The 18,858-nt window shown below is 43.6% G+C and overlaps 1 long non-coding RNA gene across 1 annotated transcript in view; it reads left to right on the top strand.

Moving 5' to 3' along the window:
* Nucleotides 1-9,529: 9,529 nt before the first annotated feature.
* LOC146170674 (uncharacterized) overlaps nt 9,530-18,858 on the top strand; it is an 85,142-nt gene continuing 75,813 nt past the window's right edge. The window contains exon 1 of the long non-coding RNA XR_014703144.1: nt 9,530-11,029. This is a non-coding gene — a long non-coding RNA (uncharacterized LOC146170674). The remainder of the gene's footprint in view (nt 11,030-18,858) is intronic.

Here is an 18,858-nt window from a genome sequence, read left to right as displayed (position 1 = left end):
AAAGCTTCTAGACAGGGTGGCGCCGAGGCGGACTTGGAAAAAGCGGTGTGAGAGAAAGTTATTTAAGACATTTAGCATTCGGCCTCGGATGCCTAGGTCTGCTAAATCCCGTGGGATCCCGTACCTCCAAGTTGTATCATAGGCTTTCTCTAGATCGAAGAAAACTGCGAGGCAATGCTGTTTATGTATAAAAGCCTCTCGGACAGTGTTTTCAAGGCGTGCTATGTGGTCAGTTGTTGAGCACCCTTTCTTAAAACCGCACTGATGAATGTTAATAAGTTCATGAGATTCTAAAACAAAGGTTAATCTAGTACTTAAAATAGTTTCAAAAGATTTCGCTAGACAACTGGTGAGAGCAATAGGTCTATAACTGTTAGGAGAAGTTGGCAGTTTTCCTTGTTTTAAGAATGGTACAATAATGGCCCTTTTCTAAGCTTCCGGCAATTTCCCTAGAACCCAAATTTTGTTAAAAAATTTCAGAAGTGCCTCTACAGAGGCTTCGGATAGATGAGCAAGCATCTCGTAATGAATTTGATCAGGACCTGGTGCAGTTGTATTTATTATTAAACTATTAAGCTATTGTATTACTCAGTTTCTTTAATGCTAGTTGCATCTGTCGTTCACACGTCGATAGGCTGAATGATGTGCATGCGATTTGGAGGTCATCAACATAAAGTGAGTACATAACAGACTGTGGGATTACTTTGGCTATGGAATTCATTTTTACAATGAAAAGTGTAGTACTTAATATGCATCCTTGCGGTACTCCGTTCTCTTGTGTAAAGTTCCTCGAGAGTGTAGAACCGAGGCGTACTTGGAACGAGCGGTCGGACAAAAAATCTTTTAAGCAGTTCAACATTCTGCCGCGGATTCCAAGATCTGCCAGATCGCGAAGTATCCCAAATCGCCAGGTGGTGTCGTACGCTTTTTCCATATCAAAGAAAACTGCGAGACAGTGCTGTTTATGCATGAAGGCTTCTCGGACTGTGTTTTCAAGCCGAACTAGATGATCCAGTGTTGAACAAGCTCTTCTGAAGCCGCACTGGTGGGTATCAAGGAGTTCACGAGCTTCAAGAATGAACATTAACCTGGTATTGACTATGCTTTCGAGTGATTTGGCAAGGCAGCTAGTTAGGGCTATTGGCCTGTAACTAGTAGGAGAGTTTGGCAGTTTTCCAGGCTTCAGGAATGGTACAATGACAGCCTTCTTCCAAGCATCAGGCATTTTGCCTGACACCCAGATTTTGTTAAAAAATTTCAGGAGTGCTTCTACTGCAGGTTCGGACAGATGGGCTAGCATTTCATAGCGTATTTCATCGGGGCCTGGTGCAGTTTTCTTGCCATTAGTTAATAATAGCTTGTTGAATAAACATGTTGCTTAGTCGTTCTGCCTCCGCTCACCGCGGTTCCTGAACTGTAATTAAGTTATTGTAGGGCTCGTTGGTATAACCATTCGTAGGAAGTCTGTTTTTCTGCTGTGTTTTTATACTTTAAGAAGGAGTCTGTGTAATCTTCCCATCATTATGTTAGACTGATAATGATGGGAAGATGATCGCTTCCATAAGGGTTGTCAATAACATTCCATCTAAAATCAGTGAAAAGACTTGGTGAACAAAAAGACAAAGCAATGCAACTTATTTTTCCAGTGATTGAAGAACAGTAAGTGTGTTTGCCCGTGTTCAGGAGGCAAACGTTGTTGAGAATAAAATCTTCTAAAATCCGACCTCTGGCGTCCGTTTTTTTCGCTCCCCCAAAAGGATGAATGAGCATTAAAATCCCCTACTAAGATATATGGCTCCGGTAGTTGCATTAAAATTGCTTGTAAAAGAAGAGGAAGCCATAGAAAATGTATATTGTTCGGCTGCGGTGCCAGCCACCCACCACGGAGCCCAACGAGGGGACGGGACAGGAATTGGCTATCAATTCCTGCCCACGCCAGCTGTACACCGTAACTATAACCCAATATGGCGTAACTCAGGGTGGTTAGCCACTCAAGGTTAACCCTCGCCAACTGGAAGTAGGAAGAAACGAAGAAGGTAAGAGAAGACAGGACAGTTGTAAGAGAGGGGATAGGAAAGTGAAAGATGGAGGGGAGGACAGAGTTTAAAGTCCTTCCGTTCGGTTTATGCTCAGCGCCAGCAACATTTCAGCCACGTTCTGCCACGTTTTTATCTTGGGCTTGTCTATCTTCCCTTTTCTTTTTTGTTCAAGCATGCAGCACTGACGAACACACAGTGTGTCCCCTCTCGTGTTAGTGCTAGCAGCCCTGATAGTCCTGCACCAAGTGCATTTCAAGTGTCATGTGATCGCATTATGATCGACTAAGGGCCCTCTTGTTAAAAAGGCACTTTGTACGGCCCAGCTTGTTGAATAAACATGTTGCTTAGTCGTTCTGCCTCCGCTCACCGCGGTTACAACTTAATTGGCTACGAGGATGGGATGGTGCTCCAGCAGCTTAGAAGATTTGACCGGTTCATCGAGGATTTTGGTTCCTACAGGAAAAGGTTCGACTGAAGGCCTCCAATGTGAGCGACGGTCTAAAGGTCTCAATGTTTATAACGGTGATAGGCAAGAAGGCTTACTAGATGCTGAATACTTTGCTAGAGCCTAAAAGGCCAGAGGACAAGACTTATGCTGATCTGGTACTAGTGCTCCAAAGTCATTTCACACCGATGCCCATCGCAGAACGATTCAAATTTAATGCCACAGTTAGAACTGGGCATGGTCTTACTGGTTGGTTTCCGAGTGAGAAAGGAGTCAGGCAAGGTATCAACAACCTTAGATATGCGGATGATACGACTTTAATGGCAGAAAGTGAAGTGGAACTCAAGAGACCTGATGCGCGTACAAGAAGAGAGTGAGAAGTTTGGGCTTAAATTGAACTTTAAAAAGAAGTGGAAGCTGTGACAGATTTTCTCTTCTTGTAGGGGTGTGCGAATATTCGAAATTTTCGAATATCGAATCGAATATCAATATTCGATTCGTTAAACGAATCAAATAGTGGAAATTGAAAATTATTCGAAACTGTTAGAATATCTTCGCAAATTTTCGAATACTTTTCGAATAACTGGCAAGAATTAACTTCTCGGTTACCTCCGACCATTCTCGCGAAGGCAGCGTCAGCTCCGAGCAGGCACAGCTTGCTGCCGCAATAAACCTACGCGAGAAGCAGAGATCACCGTTTTAGGGAGCCTACATGCTTCAGCGTGGCCGCGACACAATTCGCATGGAAACATTCTTAAAGGTTGGACATATCACGAATCGCGGTGGCAACTTCTCGTAGTCGTGTCATAGTTCACACGTCTCTAATCTGCCGAGAAGTAACGCTACATGTTTATTCCCTGAAAATTTCATTCACTTTCATCATCAATAGTTGAGGTTAAGTTTATTATTCGAGTGGCACATGACATGAGAGTTGCATGAATGTTGTCAGCTCATGCTCATACATCTCTCCACTATATATCTCAGGTCGCCTAGCGCCAGTTGTAATCGCCTAGCGCCAGCTAGAGGGGAGCACGCGAGCTAATTGAGAAAGAACGAAAGTCACTGAAAAGAAGAGGACGATGAGGAGATCGCGCGCTCGGCGATAACTAGTTCGAAGAGCCAACAGCAGGGGAAGCGCAACTCTATGGCCTCGGGTTACGCGGACGCAAGTCGGACGAAAGCGTCGCTCAGCCATTCGTAATCTCTGATATATTGTATCATGCAATCTAGTTCACTAAATAAACTCGTTGAAACGTAATTGTTGTAGATAAAAACAACCAGCAACTGACAATGTGCGTAGAGATTAATAGTTGCGCCCCCTAGAGGAGATTAGCGTTTTCCCGTCAGATCTATTACTCCACGAGTTATAGCGCTCTACCGCAGCGCTATAACAGCGCTTCAAGGTTACATCGGATCTGTGCCTGCGACCATTATCCTCTTCCCATGATGAAAAATTTGTTTGCAAAGTTGTTAAGATGCAAGTATGCTTGCTTTGTCTACAGTGTAGCACTGCATCCGAAAGTACAGTCAGTGGTGGCTGTCAATACACACCTGGGCTATTCAAGTACACGCACTATGGTATCACAAGTGCACCCGCTGTTTTCCATGGGTGATGTGTTGCTACTTGGATGATGTACTTATCACATTTGACGAATGTTTTCGGAGAGTGGAAAGGGCATTGGCACATTTTCTGGAGAGAGGCATACAATTGCAAAAGGAGAAATGCAAGGTCTGTCTTACCTAGGCCACATCATTGACGACAAGGTGAAAACTATATAAAAGATGCACCAAAGTCCAAATGCCACTTCTACGAGAAGTTTGTGCCGAATCTGAGCAAGGATTTCAAGAAAAGTTTACACAAAGCAATGTAGGAGGCATTCTTTCTCATAAGGTCAACGAGAGGCCTATGCTTCCACAACGCAGAGCAGGGTTGTGCTCACATTGAGAAAGAGGCCCGTGTCAGGCAACATGGAAACGAGATCTCGTTGTGACCTCGTTCTTGAACCTGCATTTTGTTTCATGGCCCTTTCTCCCAAGCATTTCACCCCAGAGGAGCCGAGCACCAGGCCGGGGGAAATCTTGTACCCATTGGAAACCCGGCGGCACTGGGGATCGAACCCCGTACCTTCCGAATGCGAGGCGGATGCTCAACCACAAGGCCACCGCTTCGGTCAAAGGGTCATCGCAATATCTCGGCAATTATTCGATTTTTTGCTGCCGGATATGCGGCGACAGTGTCACCAAATGTAGTTTATTAGATTTTTATACCATCTTTGGCTGTCTTTAGTATCCCTTTAATGCAGTTTGCTTCGTATACTTTTCTGCTGAGTTTTGACGCGAACTTCTTCAAGATTGTCGTTTCGGTTCGGATTGAGCCTCGGTTCTGATGCAGTGGCGGCAACAGACGTTCATTTACCCCCCCCCCCTCCCTCCCTTTTTTTTCCTACTGCCAGTGCGCCTACTCATGCGTGCAGCTCCTGCAGTGTGCCGGCTTTGCAACATCCAATTTGTTCTATGAAGCTTTTGGCATATGGCAGCCGTATATGGTAAACGAACGCACTCTTCCTCGGGACGAACCTGCCTACGCGCTTGATGCTATATCCCTGCTTGTGCTTTCCCTGCATCTCATATTGCACACACCAGGCAATGTTTTTGGGGCAGTGATGACTACAAGGATGTCTGAGCCACGTTTTTTAAGCGGTGGGAGATTGATAGTAATATGGCAACAGGTTTTGTACTTTGCACTTCTTCAGCTCAGCAGCAAGGCCCTTTATAACAGGGTAACCACCTCACAGGGAAATCCTGCACTGATCAGTGTTTGCAGCCTAACATCTATGCTATGTGTTATTTCATGTAGGCACGGTTTGTCAAGAGCGGCATGCAGGTAGTTTTTTATCAATACCCGTGGAAACTTAAAATGAGCAATGCATTGTAATTACGTGCCCCGCATATTAATGCATGATATGATGATTTTGCTAATTCACAGCAAAGCAAAAAATGGTTGCAGAAATAAGCAGAATTTTCTTATTTCTTTAAACACATGGCAAAGATTGCATCGGATATTGAACTGCGGTTTATTTTATTGGAGCTCCTTCACTTCCACGTTCCGCAGCGTACTCAACCAGCTTAACTGATTCCTAATCAATTAACAGTGCTTTAACACCGAACAAGATGCTGTTGCGGTCACGTGGCGAAACCGAAACCACGATAGGGTGGCGGCGTTGCCACAGACTGGACGACACATTGCAGCTGGGAACCACTTTTGTTTACCTTTGCAAGAAGGCAGCACAAAAAATTTCAAGCGCTTCTTGTAATTCCTAGGAGGTGGCAGCACCTCCCAGTGAGCACGCATCGTCATTAGGGCGTGAAATTTTAAATGGAGGATTGAAACCGTACCGGTACGGCAAATACCTTGCGGGACGAAAACCGCCGCCGTACATTTACGGCAAAAACCCTCAAAGGTTGCACAACATGAACTGGTGGGCGAGTTGGTCTGACATATCTAGTGAAGCAGCGCCACGGCACAAGGTCAAGGGAAGAAAGGGACGAACACAGCGCTGTGTTTGTCCCTTTCTTCCTCTGGCCTTGTGCTGTTGCGCTGCTTCACTAGATAGCCTCAAAGGGTTAATGTTACCCCTACCATTTTTCTTTCCATAGCCCTCTGCGTTGTCCTCACCTTAAGTAGAACCCTCTTTTTCAGCCTCCATGTTTCAACCCCATAGGCGAGTACGGGTAAGATGCAACTGTTGTATATTTTCCTCTTGAGAGATACCGGTAAGCTGCTAGTGATATTCTGCGAGTGCTTGCCAAATCCGCTCCATCCCAGTCTTATTCTCTCTGTTATTTCTCTTTCACGGTCCAGATCTGCGGTTACTACCTGTCCTAAACAGATAAATTCGCCTACTACTTCCAGTGCTTCGCTACCTAACGTAAACTGCTCTTCCTTCTCTAGACTATTGAATATTACTTTAGTATTCACATATTGATTTTCAAGCCTACTTTCTTACTTTTCCTGTCTAGGTCGCCAATCATTCTTTGCAGTTCATCTCCTGAGTAACTTAGCAAGGCAATGTCATCAGCAAATCACAGGTTAATGTCATCACGAATATGGACAAGATAGTCAAATTAGCCGAAGAGTTCTATACAGATCTATACAGTAGCCAAAGTAGTCTGGACCGTAATGATATTGGCAGTAGGGAAAAACAGTCGGACGTTCCACCAGTGACGAAGGACGAGGTCAAGAAAGCATTAGAAACTATGAAAGAGGGGAAATCAGCTGGAGAGGATCAGATAACTACAGATTTGCTGAAGAATGGGGGGGGGGGGGATATCGTGCTAGAAAAACTGGCCACCCTGTATACGCAGTGCCTGGTGTCATCGACGGTGCCGGAACCATGGAAGAATGCAAACATTATCCTCATTCATAACAAAGGGGACCCCAAGGACCTTAAAAATTACAGACCAATCAGCTGACTGTCTGTTACCTATAAGGTATTTACTAAAGTAATCGCTAATAGAATCAGGACAACCTTAGACTGCAATCAAACAAAGGATCAAGCAGGTTTTTGGAAATGGTACTCTACTATCGATCATATCCATACCATCAATCAGGTGATAGAAAAATGCTCGGAATATAACCAGTCCTTATACATAGCATTCATTGATTACGAAAAAGCATTTGACTCAGTTGAAACCTCGGCGGTGATGCAGGCATTGCGAAATCAGGGGGTAGACGAGCCGTACGTGAAAGTACTGGAAGATATATAGTGTGTTGTGTTGTGTTTTATGGCGCATAAGCAACTAAGGCTATCATGCGCCAAGAGCGAGGTTAATGTATGTTCTGGTTGCAAAAGAGGAATTGGATATGTTTAATCTATAGTTTATTTAAAAAGCTTCCTTCTTCTAGGAAACTGAGAACAGATGCTAGGTTTACAAGTGCTCTTTCTCCTAAAAGCAAGGTGGGATGGAATGGGATGGTATGATTGTAAAATATAGTAAAATGTTTTCTCCGTAGTGCCTCAAGTTTTGAGCATGTAATTAGAATGTGGTTTACAGTGAGTATCTCGTCGCATTCTTCACAGGTCGGTTTGTTATGTTTCATTAGCAGAAAGTTATGTGTTAGATGTGTATGTCCAATACGAAGACGGCATACTATCACTTCCATAAAACGTTGTTGATGTGTGCTCGATTGCCATTCTCCTAGTACAGGCTTTATGAGACGCAACTTATTATTTTCTTGGTTGTTCCATCTGGACTGCCATTTATTCATCTGTTTATGTTTTATTAATTTCAAGCAATCACTATGTGGTATGTTTACTTTCTGAATCAATTTGTTGTGGGCAAGTGCAGCACATTTGTCTGCTCTTTCATTGCTTTGTTGTGTTGTTGTGTTGGGTTTTTTGGCGCATAAGCAACTAAGGCTATCATGCGCCACGAGCAAGGTGAAAGTTTTGTTTTGCAAGAAATGGGAAAATGAGTGTGTTAAAAACTAATTTGTTTAAAAATCTCCTTTTAAAAACTTGGGTTGTTTTAGATCCAATGGCGCTTAAGCTGCCAACACCATGATGTGCCTAGCACAAGGTTTCAGTTTCTCTTAGTGACGTATGTTTCATTTTTTCCTACAGTTTGTGTAAAACATTTGCTTCCCTTATGAAACTAAAAACACAAGATAAATCAACAAGTCCATCATCATCTAAAATCAGTTTAGGGTGAAAAGGAATGTATTCTTTGTAAAATTTTGCAAAAAATTTTTTTCTTATCCTTTCAAGACTTGCGCATGTGAATAAAATGTGGTTAATAGTTAGTTCCTCTCCGCATTTTTCGCATCGGGGTTTCTCTTCTTTTTTCAACAAAAAATTGTGTGTCAGGTGCGTGTGTCCAATGCGGAGACGGCATATGATCACTTCTATAAAACGCTCCTTATGCCGGCACGACATCCATTCTCCCAAAATGGGCTTTACCAAGTGTAGTTTATTTCCCACTTCACTGTCCCAGGCAGACTGCCATTTTTCTTTTAATTTGAGATGTACAAGTTTCGTGCAGTCTTTGTAAGGTATGCTTATGCTCTTTATTTGCTTGTCGCGGGCTTCAGCAGCACATGTGTCTGCTCTGTCATTGCCTTTAATGCCCACGTGACTCGGGACCCAGCAGAATTTTACGTTGTATCCTCGAGCTATGGCTGTTGTTATATTGTGTATTATGTTTCCAAGTAAAGGAGCAGCTGCATTTCTGGAATTTAGAGCTGTGAGAACACTTAGAGAGTCTGTAAATATAATGCTGTTTATGACATTCTCTTTTAATATTTTCTCTACTGCAACAGAAATGGCATAGGATTCAGCAGTGAAAATAGACGCACAGTGTGGAAGTCTTATGATTTCCACAGAATCTCCTTGCACAACTGCACTTCCAGTGTACACAGCAGTTTTAGATCCATCGGTATAAAAGTCTGTGAAGTTTTTGTACTTTTCCTGCAAATTTAGGAATTCCTGAATAATGTGCTCTTGTGGGGTTTTGGTTTTTGGAAACTGTGTGAGAGTGAGGTCACAGATTTCAGGAAGACTGTACCATGGAGGTAGAGGGCTGTTGTTTTGTGCGACATCAGGCAAGGTGTCCAGGACCTGCAACTCACTGCACATGCTTTCGAATCGCATGATCAGTGGCCTTGTTGCTTTGGGTTTATTTGTGAAAATTAATCGAGAGGGGCAAGTTGTGACAACTGGATAACAGAGGTGTTTTTTCTGTGACCTTATTCTTAGAATGTAAGCACACGTGAGGGCTATTCGTCTGTCTTCCAGTGAAGGCTCATTTGTTTCTACATACAGGCTGCTTATAGGGGATGTTCTGTATGCACCGCATGCAAGGCGCAGACCTAAGTTATGTACAGGGTCCAGTTTTTTTAGATATGAAGGCCTAGCTGAACCGTACACTATACTCCCATAGTCCACGCGGGAGCGTACAACAGAACGGTATACATGTAAAAGACATGCCCTGTCGGAACCCCAATGTTTCCGCGAAAGAACTTTCAGTATGTTATGATTTTGAGGCTTTCTTTTTTAGTGTGTTTATGTGAGGTAGAAATGTGAGTTTTTTATCGAAAGTAATGCCTAGGAATTTGTGCTCTTCTTTTAATGGTAATTCGGTTCTATTTAAGTGCAAGACAGGGTTGTTCTGAATACCCCGTTTGAGTGAAAACAAAACTGCCACCGTCTTTTGGGGGCAAAACTGAAACCCATTTTTGTCGGCCCATGCCACTAGTTTATTTATTGTTATTTGTATTTGTCTCTCACACGTTGATATATTGGAAGAGGTGTAGGCTATCTGGAGGTCATCTACGTAGAGTGAACACATAATGGAATTTGGGATTTCATTGGTAATGGAATTCATTTTTACAACAAAAAGCGTTGTGCTTAGAATGCACCCCTGAGGTACCCCATTCTCCTGAATGAAGCTTCTTGACAAGGTGGTACCGAGGCGCACTTGGAATGAACGATGTGAAAGAAAGTCTTTTAAAACGCTGAGCATTCGACCACGGATGCCCAAAGCTGCTAGATCACGTAGGATGCCGAATCTCCAAGTTGTGTCATATGCCTTTTCTAGATCGAAGAAAACAGCGAGACAATGCTGTCTATGTATAAACGCCTCGCGGACAGTGTTTTCGAGGCGTACTAGGTGGTCCGTAGTTGAGCATCCTTTCTTAAAACCGCACTGATGAATATTAAGAAGTTTACTTGATTCTAAAATAAAGGTTAATCTAGTGTTTAAAATACTTTCAAAAGATTTTGCTAAACAACTAGTTAGGGCTATAGGCCTGTAACTCCCAGGACAGGTCGGCGGCTTGCCGGGTTTTAGGAACGGCACAATTATGGCTCTTTTCCAAGTCTCCGGTATTTTAGCTAGTACCCAGATTTTGTTAAAAAACTTTAGAAGCGCTTCTACAGATGCTTCTGATAGATGGGCGAGCATCTCATAATGAATCTCATCAGGACCAGGTGCAGTTTTTTTACCGCAAGCGAGAACATCTTTCAGTTCTTGCAGCGTAATCAACCTATTGTAAGGTGTGTTCGTGCTGTCCCTCGTAGGAAGCCTATATTTTTCAATCCTGTCCTTGTACTTTAAGAATGTTTTTGTATAGTGTGCAGAACTCGAAATTTTGTGGAAATGCACACCTAATATATTAGCTTGTTCTTCGATGCTTGTCTGTGTATTAGGAGCTGTGAGGATTGGAATTGTGAATGGGGAGAAGCTGCCATTTAGTTTATGAATTTGTTCCCACATTTTTTTTGATGTTGTGGAGCTGTTTATAGATGTAACATACTTCTGCCATGATTTTTTTTCGGCATTACGACGAATATATCGAGCTTTGGCTCTTGCTTTTTTAAAAACTGTCAGATTTTCATATGTTGGGTATCTCCGAAAAATACCCCAGGCTTTATTTTGTTCTTTTTTGGCTTCTTTACAGTCCTGTGTCCACCAGACTTTGTGGTTTTGGTGCACTACTCCTGTTGATTGGGGAATAGATAGACGTGCTGCCGCAAGAATGCATGCTGTAAATATTTCATTCATTTTGTCTATATCAATTTTCTCTGAATATATTTCATTTAGACTGGCTTCTTGCCTGAACAAAGACCAGTCAGCTAAATGCAGTTTCCACCGCCTGGGTTTTGTCGGGATGACTGATGGTGAGGATGATAAGCTGATCATGACAGGAAGATGGTCGCTTCCGTACGGATTATTTAAAACTTCCCATTTAAAATCGGTAAAAATAGAAGGTGAACTAAAAGACAGATCTAAACAACTCGCTTTGCCTGTGGCTGGGGAGTAGTATGTTGGATTGCCAGAGTTTAGGAGACACACGTTGCTGCATAAAATAAAATCTTCTATAAGCTGACCACGAGTATCTGTTTGCTCGCTGCCCCAAAGACACGAATGAGCATTAAAATCACCAACTAAAAGATACGGCTCGGGAAGCTGTTGTAAAAGGTCTTCTAAATCATCTAGTGTTATCTTGATGTGTGGTTGGAGGTATACTGAACATACTGTGATGGTTTTATGTGTTAATACCAGACTTGAAGCGGTAGCAGCCACATTATTAAGAGTCAGCTCCCGAGCAGCGATTCCAGGTTTCACGACGATGGCTACACCACCCGAGAGTCTGCTGGACAGCTCCCGGTCCCGGCGGATGATTTTGTAATTTTTAAGGAAATTTTTGTTCTGAGGACCTAAGTTGGTTTCCTGGAGACACAAAGCCAATGGGGAGAATGTAGCCAGGATTTCCTTTATGTCGCTGTAATTATTTAGTAGTCCTCTACAATTCCAATGTATTATACACGCCATCTTATTTTATGAAAAATGTGAAAAACTAGCTTAGGTTTTTTTTGGCCCAACGACTCGGGGCCTGTCTTTTTTTTTGACGGTCTAAGCTGTGCCGTCGTCCGTCTGACGTCGAAGGCACAGCCCTACCAGGGCTCGTGTCCATTGCCTCCTCTTCAGAGGCAGCGGAGGAGCGCGCCCCAGATAAGTGTTCTTTCGTGTTAGGCCTCGCCTCATGAGGAGAGACCTTCAGGCTTGTCAACCCGGAGGGCTGCATAGCCTTCTTTTGAGATGGAGGTGGGGGAGCAGCATGAGCCACTTCCACCTGGGGCGCGGGTAGCCCTGCCCGAGGCTCACTCTGTGTGGCCTGGGCAGGTGCTAAATGTTGGTGTGGCACCCCGCACTGTTGTGCCATACCAGAATAACTTGGTTTTGCTGTGAACTGAAAAGCAGGAGTAGTGGCCAGTTTTTGTCGCGCTTCTTTATATGACAAGTTTTCTTTTGTTTTGATAGTGATTACTTCTTTTTCAGTTTTCCACGTGGGGCAAGACCTTGAATAAGCAGGGTGTTCTCCTTCACAGTTAGCACACTGCAATGTGGTTTCGGTGCATTCATCAGTTGAGTGTTCTTTTGAAGCGCATTTCGCACAAGTTCGGCGACCGCGACAACTCTGTGAGCCGTGGCCGAATTTCTGGCAGTTAAAGCATCGTCTAGGGTTCGGTATATAATGTCTTACACTTATCTTCAGGTAGCCTACTTCAATAGTGTCAGGGAGAGCACTGGAAGCAAATGTAAGGACAATGTGCTTTGTCGGGATTTCTTTGTTTTCTTTTCTTATCTTAATCCTCTGGACATTTACAACGTTCTGATCAGCAAGTCCTTCTAACAGTTCTTTTTCTGTCAAGGGTATGAAATCATTTTCTGAAATCACACCTCGGACAGTGTTCAGTGACCGATGAGCAGTGATCGAGACAGGTATGTCCCCGATAGACTCAATGTTGGACAGTTTCAAGTATTGCATGTAGTCTTTCAATTCAAGCAGTAGGTCTCCACTTGCCAGTTTTTTCACCTTGTAACCTGTACCTAGTGCACTTGTCAGTGATTTCTCAACTATGAATGGGGAGATAATTCTCGCTGATTTTTGCTCTTCTTCACTATGTATCACATAGTACTTTGGGAAAACTGTTTTTTTGGAAAAATTCATGGGTTACATCGGTCTGCCCTCTTTTGAGAGGGCGATCAGTTCCAGAAAGAGAAGCAGCCATAAAATGTGAAATTTTTCGGCCAAAGTGGCAGCCACCCACCATGGAGCCCAACAAGGGGACGGGAAAGGAGCTTGTACAACGAGTCCTGGCCACGTCAGCTGTATACTCTGACTATAACCAAATACGGCGTAACGCAGGGTGGTTAGCCACACAAGGTTAACCCTCGCCGCCAGGAAAAAGGAAAAAGCGAGAAGGGAGGAGAAGACAGGAAAGTTCTGAGAAAGAGGATAGGAAAGTGAAAGATGGAGGGGAGGATAGGAAAAGGCGACTGCCGATTTCCCCCGGGTGGGTCAGCCCGGAGGTGCCGTCTATGGGAAGCGTGGGCCAAAGTGGTGTGTTGCCTCCGCCGAGTGGCCTTAAAGGTCCAAACACTCGGCATCGGCTCAACCACCAGGATCCCCTTTTCCCCAGACACGACGATGCCACGCACGGCTAAGCGTGGGTGCTCGGGGTCCGTGGTGTCGCACAAAACACACAAACACCTGCTTTAACAGGTGCCCCCTGCGGGGGCTCTTTCATTGCCGTCAATGCCTACGTGACTAGGGACCCAACAGAACACTATGTTGTGTCCTTGTGTCGTGATCATTTTTACATTATGTATTATGTCACCGATTAGAGGCATGGCAGCATTTCTGTGATTTAAAGCCATCAGTACACTCAACGAATCGGTGTAGATGACACTGTTACAAATGCCTTCATTCACTATTTTTTCTACAGCTGTCAGGATAGCACAGGATTCAGCTGTAAAGATTGATGCGCACTGAGGAAGCCTAATTATTTGTTCCCAGTTCTCTTCAACTACGGCACAGCCAACATAAGTAGAAGTTTTTGATCCATCTGTATAAAACTCTGTATAATTACTGTACTTTTCTTTTATTGTGCGAAATTCTTGTATTATATGCTCTTTAGGAGTTTGGCTTTTGTTGAAGTGTGTTAGAGTGAGATCACAGACATTTGGAAGTTCGTACCATGGGGGTAGGGGGCTGTTTTTTGGTGCAGTGTCGGGCAAGGTGTCCAGAATTTCTAACTCACTGCAAATGTTTTCGAAACGCATTATCAGTGGCCTCGTCGCTTGTGGTTTATTTGTGAAAATTACTCGTGAGCGGCATGTTGAGACTATTGGATAGCAGAGGTGTTTTTTCTGTGACCTTATTCTAAGGACATAAGCACATGTAAGTGAAGCCCTTCTATCTTTCAGCGGAGGCTCATTCGTCTCTGCATACAGACTATCAACAGGGGATGTTCTGTAAGCGCCACAAGAAAGGCGTAAACCTAAGTTATGTACCGTGTCCAATTTCCTTAGGTATGATGGTCTAGCTGACCCGTAGACTATGGACCCGTAGTCCAAGCTAGACCGCACAACAGATCGATATATATGTAGAAGACACGCCCTATCAGACCCCCAGTGTTTCCGAGAGAGAACCTTCAGTATGTTTAGAGATTTTATGGCTTTCCTCTTTAGGATGTTTATGTGAGGCAGGAATGTTAGTTTTCTGTCGAACGTTACACCCAAAAATTTATGTTCGCTCTTTACTGGCAACTCAATCCCATTTAAGTGTAACTTGGGATTGATCTGTATACCTCGTTTCAGCGAGAACATTACTGCCACGGTTTTCTGTGGCGAAAATTTGAACCCATTTTTAAAAGCCCATGAGTCTAGTTTATTTAGTGTTAATTGTACTTGTCTTTCACAAATTGATATGTTTGAGGATGTGCAGGCTATTTGAAGGTCGTCGACATACAGCGAGAACATAATGGATTTTGGGATTACCTTGCTAATAGAATTCATTTTTACAATAAACAAAGTTGTACTTAAAATGCACCCCTGAGGTACCCCATTCTCTTGAATAAAGTTCCTCGAGAAGGTGGTACCGAGACGTACTTGAAATGAACGACCTGATAGAAAGTCTTTCAGAACATTTAGCATCCGGCCTCGGATGCCCAAATCTGCTATATCGCGTAGGATCCCGAACCTCCAAGTCGTGTCGTATGCCTTTTCCATGTCAAAGAAAACGGCCAGGCAATTTTGTTTATGTATGAACGCTTCCCTGACAGTATTTTCAAGACGCACTAAGTGGTCGGTCGTTGCGCACCCTTTTTTAAAACCACACTGATGAACATTAAGAAGTTTATGAGATTCTAAGATGAAAGTTAGTCTGATGTTTAAAACACTTTCAAAACATTTTGCTAAACAGCTGGTCAGAGCTATGGGTCTGTAACTGCCCGCTGAGGTCGGCGGCTTTCCTGGTTTCAGAAACGGAACAATAACGGCTTGTTTCCAAGCCTCCGGGAGTTTACCCAGAGTCCAAATTTTGTTAAAGAATTTCACAAGTGCCTCTACAGAGGATTCGGATAAATGAGCCAGCATTTCGTAATGAATTTCGTCAGGACCAGGCGCAGTCTGTTTTCCAGCAGCAAGGACGTTCTTTACTTCTTGGAGTGTAATAAAACTATTATATGATTCATTTCTGCCACCACTTGTTGTGAGTTTTTGTTTCTCAGCTATGTTTTTGTATTTTAGGAATGTTTCTGTGTAGTGTGACGAACTTGAAACGTGTGCGAAATGTTCGCCTAGTATATTGGCCTGTTCTTCTATGCTAGTCTGAACACCAGGGGCTGTGAGGATGGGAATTGTAAACGGGGAAAAGTTTCTACTGAGTTTACGAACTTGTTCCCACATTTTTTTAGACGTCATTGAGCTATTTATTGACGTGACATACTTCTGCCAGGATTCTTTTTCAGAGTTGCGACGGATGTATCGAGCTTTAGCTTTGGCCTTTTTAAAAGCTGTAAGATTTTCGTGTGTAGGGTACCTTCGGAAAACACCCCATGCTTTATTTTGTCGCTTTTTGGCCTCCTTACATTCCCGAGACCACCACGTCTTGTGTTTTTGTCGCACCACACCTAAGGACTGTGGAATGGCGAGGTGAGCGGCAGTGATAATGCAAGTCGTGAACAACTCATTTATTCTGTCGACACTAAGGGCATCTGTAAAAACTGCTCCTAGATTCGCCTCTACTTTAAAAAGCTCCCAATCTGCTAAGTGAAGTTTCCACCGTTTCGGTTTGGTCGGCATGAGTGATGGTGAGGATGATAAGCTGATTATTGCTGGCAGGTGGTCGCTACTATACGGGTTGTTCAGAACATCCCATTTAAAATCATTAAAAAGGGAAGGTGAACTAAAAGCCAAATCTAAAAAACTCATTTTTCCTGTCCTTGGTGAACAGTACGTGGGCACACAGGAGTTCAATAAGCAAATGTCTGAACTAAGAATAAAATCCTCGATAAGCTGTCCACGTGTATCACTTTTTTCACTTCCCCACAAAGGAGAGTGTGCATAAAATCTCCTACTACTAGGTAGGGCTCTGGTAGCTGGCAAAAAAGGTTTTCTAGATCATGGAGTGTTATTTTAAGATTTGGTTGAATATAGACAGAACACACCGTAAGAGTTTTAAAGGCAATTATTCTGGCTGCTACAGCTTCTAAGGGAGTGTTTAATTTCAGTTCTTGAGCTGGAACTCCACTTTGCAATATGATGGCCGCACTACCCGAAAGCCTGCTTGCTTGCTCTCGATCTCGACGGAAGACTTGATATTTTTTCAGTATATTCGAGTGCATGCAACCTAAATTTGTTTCCTGTACGCACAGTGCAACTGGCAAGACTGTATCTAGAATGTCTTTTATGTCATTAATATTCTTTAGAAGTCCTCTACAGTTCCACTGTACCAGGAATGCCATCTTTTTTTGTTGAAAGCTTGGAGATTAAGTTAAGTTTTTTCCAGGGCCCGTGATTCGGGCCTTGTCTGTTTTTGTTCGTTCCAAGGAGCTCCTCCGTCTCTGTGACGAAGACGGCAAAGAGCTGTCCTGACCTATGTCCATTACCTCGTCTGAGGTGCTGGACGAACGTGCCAGAGGCACGTGTTCCTTATTTTTAGACCTTGCCTCGTGGGCAGAGGTCTTGTGGCCCGCCGACCCTGAGGGACGCGTAGCCTGTTTTGGGGGTGGTGGAGGAGCGGGAGCTGCTTCCACCAGGGCAGGGGATGGCACTACCTCAGCCTCGTTTGAGGTCTGGGTAGGTGCCGAAGGCCGTTGTGGTGCCCCGCCCTGTCGCACCACATCGGCGAGATTTGGTTTCGCTGTGAACTGAAAAGTGTTCTTGGTTTTGTTGTACTGGGTACGTGCCTCTTTGTATGTGATGTTCTTTGTTGTTTTTAGTGTTATGATCTGCTTTTCTTCTTTCCATTTTTGGCAGGATCGAGAGTATGCGGGGTGATCCCCCTCACAGTTTGCACAGCGTGGGTCTGCGGTGCAGTTATCAGAGTTGTGGTCGTTCGCAGCACATTTCGCACAAGTTCTGCGGCCACGGCAACTTTGCGAACCATGGCCGTATTTCTGGCAGTTGAAGCATCTCCTCGGATTTGGGATGTACGGTCGGACGTTTATTTTGATGTATCCAACTTCAATTGACTCTGGGAGGGTGCAGCTATTGAAAGTCAGAACCAGATGTTTTGTAGGGATCTCCTTGTTATCCTTTCGGATTTTTATTCTGTGAACCGCTATGACGTTTTGGTCTGCTAGTCCTTCTGCCATTTCATCTTCAGTGAGAGCAATGAAGTCTATCTCAGATATTACTCCTTTTACAATGTTCAAGGATCGGTGGGGAGTGATGACGACGGGGATGTCCCCAAGCGACACAATGTTTTTCAGGTTGGAGGACTGGCACTTAGTTTGTACTTCTAGCAAGAGGTCACCATTTGCAAGTTTTGATACTTTGTATCCAGGGCCCAGGTCTTTAGTGAGACACTTTGACACTATGAAAGGGGATATTTTTCGAGCGGGTTTTTCTAGCTCTTCGCTGTGTATGACATGGAACTTTGGGAAAGTCTCTTTTGTTTTCACAAAGAAATGGCTTGTAGCATCGGTCCGCCCTCGTTTGCTTGGAGGGCGATCATTTGTGTTGTGTTGTGTTGGGCTTTATGGCGCATAAGCAACTAAGGCTATCATGCGCCAAGAGCAAGGTTAATGTTAAATCTATAGTTTATTTAAAAAGTTTCCTTCTTCTAGGAAACTGAGAACGGATGCTAGGTTTACAAGTGCTCTTTCTCCTAAAAGCAAGGTGGGATGAAATGGGATGGTATGATTGTAAAATATAGTAAAATGTTTTCTCCGTAGTGCCTCAAGTTTTGAGCATGTAATTAGAATGTGGTTTACAGTGAGTATCTCGTCGCATTCTTCACAGGTCGGTTTGTTATGTTTCATTAGCAGAAAGTTATGTGTTAGATGTGTATGTCCAATACGAAGACGGCATACTATCACTTCCATAAAACGTTGTTGATGTGTGCTCGATTGCCATTCTCCTAGTACAGGCTTTATGAGACGCAACTTATTATTTTCTTGGTTGTTCCATCTGGACTGCCATTTATTCATCTGTTTATATTTTATTAATTTCAAGCAATCACTATGTGGTATGTTTACTTTCTGAATCAATTTGTTGTGGGCAAGTGCAGCACATTTGTCTGCTCTTTCATTGCCGTCAATGCCTACGTGACTAGGGACCCAACAGAACACTATGTTATGTCCTTGTGTCGTGATCATTTTTACATTATGTATTATGTCACCGATTAGAGGCATGGCAGCATTTCTGTGATTTAAAGCCATCAGTACACTCAACGAATCGGTGTAGATGACACCGTTCCCAATGCCTTCATTCACTATTTTTTCTACAGCTGTCAGGATAGCATAGGATTCAGCTGTAAAGATTGATGCGCACTGAGGAAGCCTAATTATTTGTTCCCAGTTC

This window comes from Amblyomma maculatum, unplaced genomic scaffold, assembly GCF_055883805.1.
Source record: "Amblyomma maculatum isolate TAMU_Amacu unplaced genomic scaffold, ASM5588380v1 scaffold_81, whole genome shotgun sequence".
Classification (NCBI taxonomy): domain Eukaryota; kingdom Metazoa; phylum Arthropoda; class Arachnida; order Ixodida; family Ixodidae; genus Amblyomma; species Amblyomma maculatum.
This window is presented reverse-complemented; position numbering and strand designations above follow the sequence as displayed.